This window comes from Dromaius novaehollandiae, chromosome 1 (genome assembly GCF_036370855.1).
Source record: "Dromaius novaehollandiae isolate bDroNov1 chromosome 1, bDroNov1.hap1, whole genome shotgun sequence".
NCBI lineage: Eukaryota > Metazoa > Chordata > Aves > Casuariiformes > Dromaiidae > Dromaius > Dromaius novaehollandiae.
The window spans coordinates 45,821,301-45,827,522 of NC_088098.1; positions in this window are offsets into that span (position 1 = coordinate 45,821,301).

Here is a 6,222-nt window from a genome sequence, read left to right on the forward strand (position 1 = left end):
TTCAAAACAGATAAGACATCCTTCCACATCCAGACTACCTAGACGGAATGGCTCCTGGTCCCTGCTGTCTCCAGAATCATGTCTGGAAATCATCTGAGTGAGTGCAATTTGGTCTTCACCAAGAGTGCCAGGAACTGCTCTAACAATTTAAGAATATAGACAATATAGAAGCCTCTACCAACGGCTACCAAAGACATCCAAGAAGTCATGCAGTAGTTACAAATGGTCTTCCCTTCACTGCAACATCTTCCCATCCTAGCACTCAGAACATATCTGTTCCCCATGCTATGGGTTTTGTGGTGCTGCCTGTCCAGTGAAAGCTTGAAACGATGGGAGCCGAGGATGGGCCCAGGAGTCCTGGTCCTAAGCCTGGATGTCTTGATTAAAACTTCTTACAGCCCATTTGTTGTTACATCATTCAGGGAAACTATTTCCATGGACTCAGACTTAATCCAAATGCAGTAATAGAGGAACAGTAAAAAGCAAAGCTTTCCATTGAAAAGTGGTTGCAGAGTTTCCACCCTGCCTGCCGGAGAGATAGTACTGCATTGTAACTGGGGAGTGCTGTAAGATTTCCTAAGCTGTGAAGAATTACAAGTTTCCAAAAAGGACATGCCTTTCCTATTACTGGGTGAACTCTCAAGTGCAGCTATATAGCTTCCTGACGTTATATCTGCATTTGAAGAAGTATTAAGACCCACCAAAATCTTTATTCCCTGAGCTAAGGGGCAACAATCTTCCCACGTGTCTTGTTACCAGTCTTACCACAGACATAGTAAGATGTTCCATTTTCATCACTGTCTTTTTATACTTTTTTCACACATATCCACAACGGTAATGAGCCCCATGACTTCTGCCCAGTTCCACATACCAGTATGTAGCAGTCTTCCTGACGTACTGCCTTTGGACTGTCTGTTGCCAGCTGCAGCTCATCTCATTTGAACCTCTTTCCTCCCCTTAAATCCTCCCTCCTTTCACTTTTTTTTTTCCATTGCTGCTGACAACTACACCCTTTCCTCTCTCTCAGACTCTCACACTTCATATAATCTTTGATCCCACCTCCCCCAGTTTCTACCCTACATACAAGTCCTGGCAAAGTATTGGCCAGATACTGTTGGGGTTTTGTTTTACTTTGCTGTATTACATTTGGGGATATTTTTAAAAAAATTTAAAAAGCTTGACTATCAACATTTTAATGCAATGAATTGCTTACGTATTCACAATTCTAGTTCCACAAATTGTAACTTTGTCCACTCTAATTCTGATTACACAGATGCCAATGCCCTCCAAGCAGCTCAAGAGTTCAAAGTTCATTCTTATCCTGTCAAACAAGGCAAATTACACTCCCCATCAGCCTGTGTGGTCAATTCAATCTTTCATTTTATTTAAAGTAGTAAGTTTTCATTTTATTTAAAGTAGTAAGTTTAAGCTCCTTAAATTCAAGGTCAGCATATTGCAGACCAGCTGCAAAACTCATAAGCAATTCCTTCAGTCCAGGCATGCTAGCAAATGTCTCTTAGTCTCTTCTCATAGCACACTTTTTTACTTTTCTTTTCAAGGTTGTGCTAAAAGCTCTCAGTATAATCACATCTTACCATTTATCTGCAATGCACAGATACAGTGCAATGCCTTCTCCATAGCTTTTAGAAGGGACCTCTGAGACAGATGCAAGTTTTCTGCTTTCATATGTTGCGAATATTCTTAGATTGCACAGAAAGGATTTAAGACTAAGGCTAGGATAGAAATCCAAGTCCGCCAGCTTAGAGGCTCCAGAACCCCAAAGAGATTATTTTAGCCATAGTCATCAGCACTCAGACCGGGTTCCTCAATTAATCAGTCCTCAGAGAATAAATTTTAGGCCTCTGCTTATTCACTTTCCTCTCAGCACTGACTGCATCCTGCGTGTGGGTCACTTGCGAAAATGCAAATAAATATAGTCCACCTATATCACTCTGTCTCTGCTTTCTGGATTGTAAATGGTATGCTAAACAGCTTTCTTGTCACTGTTCTTTCCCAGTTCTGTGTGCTTTATCACTGCATCTATTTTCTCCCACCAGACCTGAGTTTGCTCCCAACTGATAAACCTCATAAAAGATTTTCTGCAGTTTAGCACCTCCTCAAGAGCCAACCTCGGGGAAATCAACAGCTGACAGAAAAACAGAGGTACCCATGCAACTGTTTGGGGACGTTTTAGCAGAAGACCAAGAGCACCTGTACTCAGCTTTTGGTTACTTACTGCCCCTTTTCTTGAGCCAAAGGATTGTATAATCACGCACATCTGTGCAAATATAGCATGCAAAGAGCCTACAGTAGGTCTATTTCAGCTCTTTCTCTCCTCCTCGTGGTTTTGGTGGGAATGGAGTCTGAAGACGGACAGATTTGGTTTTAGATAGAAGAGATTTATCAAACAGCCTCGCAAGGGAAGTGTATGCTGTACATCATCCAGTTGGATATGCCTCTAATTTTCTTTTCAGTTCCAAATCTAAAATAGTTATAGAGGTCGGAATAGTGTCTACTGGGTTTTTTCCACAGCTGCAAAGAAGTCACTGACATGGTAGAGGAAACAATTTTCACAGATGTCTCTATGCTAATATGAAAAAGTACAGAAACATATCTAAAAACTCATGATTAATAACTCACTTTAACTATTTCCCTTCTGGGGCCTGTGCATGTGTACACAGCAGGGTGTGACAGGGTGTGGGGGGAAGGCATGATGGTTGCTATGCATAAAAGTTTACCAAGAGGTACTTGTAAAAAGTCAGCATTATTCCCAAATGGAAAGAAAATCCCTGGGAACTAGGTTCACAGAGCGAGGTGACTGGTAGATGAAAAGGTACAGAAGTATAGTCTCAAAGATGTCTGTGCTGATGTCTGTGAAGGAAGATTAGCGTCAAGATCAGTTTGTTTCCTAGGAACTGGAAATCTTGTTTCTTTCTTTTATAGATTAGCTGCAGTTTGGAGGTCCAAGAGGATTTCTGGGGTGTTAGTGGAGTAAAGTATTATTCCTAGGATCTGTCGGGTACTATGACAGGTGACTCATAAACTACAAGTCTCCAGACAACCACCGAAAGCATCGGGCATCTGTTTAACCTGACAGACTTAAGCATTTGTGTGCCTCTGTGCATGAGAGAGAGATTGACACAAGTTCATACAGGCATTCACATTCTTAAGTCAGGAGACACTTGATTGCTTTAAACATTAAATCTCAATAGTTGGAATGATTCAAGTGACCTGTCGTCACTTTTAAAGTCCCTAATGCCTTATCTCCATTCAATCCATCATGTTCACCACTTCATCAGATGTGATGTCCTTTCATCCGAGTAAGTCTGTACTGTCCAGCTGCACAATTTTCAAGCAAGCATTTCAGTTTTCTCTTATGCTGATCCTCATCCTTGGGAAGAGCTTCCAATAATTATACATAAAAATCTGCATCATTTTCCTTCCTCCTAGAAGCTTACCTCTGCTTCCAAGCCAGCTGAAACATTAAGAATGATTAGTTTGCTTGTGTGCTGAAACCACTACACATCACATTAACAGGAAAGGTCTCCTTATTTCTCTCCTATAAATACTTTTTTTTCCCTATATTATAAATATATTGGTGCAGGAACTGCCTTTTTGGTCTGTGCGTGTTGTGCCTAGCAGAGTCAAGCCCTTGTCCAGGACTGGGCTTTCAGACAATATAAAAGAAAAATGTGCTTTTTTGTGTTTCTGAGAGCAGAAGGAATGCATTCCTCTACATTTGTTGAGGGTAGAGCTACAAGATATATCAATATAGCAAAAGATACTAATTTAAATTTAGTTTAGTTTTGTTTTTTTCCTTTCTCAGAGAACGGAACTGTCTGGAGTTTAAATTTGTTCCATTTGCCCAGTGTCTGCCAATGTCTTGCCAACAACAGAATAAAGGATGGAAGGTTCTATTTTTCGTCTTTCAGGTGCAACAAAATTGCTTTCCAACAAGCAAAAATACAGAAATTTACCTCAGTTTCTTCCCTAGCAGGCAGCTCATTAAGCTTCCTGACAGAAGAAAGCAGCCTGTTAAATGTTGCTCAGCAGCATACCAGAGCTTCAAAGAGATAGTACTTTCTTTCTCAGAGGGGACTTATTCTTTAAGTATGCACTCATAAAAAATGAGGATTTGACACAATGAACTCCTGAGGCTTCAGATTTAGTGTCTGCTAAAAATGTAAACAAAATCTATCTACTGGAGTTTGTAATCAGTTAAATCAGTACATGTACCATTGAGAACATGTGTTTAAAGCTTCTCCATATATCAGGCAAATAATGACCATAGACACCCTGTGTGCTGATCCTAAAAAATAATAACCTTACAATGGGTTTCCTTGCATCTATTAAGTTCAAAGAAAAAAACAACACATCACCAACAAAAAAAAACCCTATAAACTCCAGGTTGACTAATGAATGAGTGCACAGAAACTCATCTGTTAACAATATCAGCTTACAAAATCAACTAGTTTAATGCATGTGAAAACATGCAGGAGGGATCACATGCCAGCAGAGCTATTTAGATTAGAAAAACTTGTGCTTCAAGCAGAGAAGTTTTTGATATGTGATAAAAAAAATATATTGGCCATAATTTGACTTCTTTTGTTAACAGATCTCATCTCAGCTAACACATTATTATCCTCTTTCTTGTTCTTATTAGACATTGCACAAAACCAGATCCAAGCCTTAGTCCAAACTTTGGGAAACTCAGATCCAAATACAGACTTTGCAACTTCACCATTTCTAATTATTTGTTTTTTAGGTTTGGGCTTTATTTTTTATTAACTATAATGAGTATTTCTGGTTTCACTGAAGTTCCTGTCCAAATCTGTTAAGCCCATTTCAGAGTAGTGATTGAGGACCTCATGCTAATTCAGTCTGTCTTCTCTCTTAGTCTTGTTTGATCTAATGTACTCTCATTGAATTTTCCTTCACTGATTTTATTCTCACCTTCTCATAACCACAGGAACAAGTTTATGGATTTCTTACACAGCTGTATTTACCTCAGCTGTCTAACCCTTGTACTGACATCCTGAAACCTCCCATTAGGTGTGAATCATTATGAATATCTGAGGAGTCATCCTAACTCAACCCTCCCTTTTCCTCTTTTCTCCTCTTTGTCAGCTCACCAGTAAAAATGGCACTGAAAGAAGTCTTCCAAATCATTCCATTTTTGTGGTCTATTCTCTGCCAAGTATCAAGGCATAACTCTTGGACTGTGCCAGATATACATAGTTTGTCCAAGTCATTTTCCATCCAACAACTAGAGATTTTGAAGCAGACCTGCATAAAGTTTCTCAAAGGATAAAAACACAAAATATCTCTGAAATACTCATACAGTCATGCATTTGCCAAACACCTTTCTCTCTTTGGCTATACCTATTCTAAAAGCTGAAAAAGATGCCCCAGGTATCTAAATATGAGACTGGAATGGCACCTCCCTGAGACTGAAATGGCTGAAATGACTTCTATAAACTGGAACCACTATGCAGTTCCACCAGTGGGGATGTGGTCCCTAAGTCATCTGATGTTAGGAAGCACCATGCTGTATTTCAGACAAGGTCAAACACAGACACTTAAGCAAACCCTAAAGATATTGACCAAAATTCCATCTTACTTAGGAATACTATGAAATGTTTTGGTGAAGCTAGAAGAAAAGTCATTTGAACTACGTCTTTTCTTTGGATCAGCCCTTATATTCTCTTTTTCAAGAACACTCTCTAGGAACTACAGTTGGATTTGTACTGCTATATGTAATTGTCCTTTTCTTTGAAGTTTAAGTAAAAACTTTCAGCAGCCTTCCATCACTTTGTTTTTAACCTCATATTGTGCTTCCTGAACAAGGCATCAATTTAAATACTGGATTCTGCAGAACCTGATTCATTTTTCCCTTTGGAAGAGCAAGCAGCATATTACTGCCAAACAAAAAGTGATGAAAGGACTGCTTCCCAGATGGCATCATAAAACTATAAGCTTTGTTTTGTCTAAAACAAGCAGAGTTTGCCAAATTTGCCAGCTGCACCTAATGAAGAAAGTATTGCAGCACCAGTTTTCTTGAACCTGTATCTTCCAAGGTGTAGAGAATTTATTTTTCCTTCTTTACTGTTTCAGTCTGTTTTTGTTTCTATTTTCTGCTTTTTTTTTCTCTCTCTGTTAGGATCCACGCTGATGGAAAGCATGTGCATTGTTTTTCATCAAAAGCACCAGAGGCACAACACT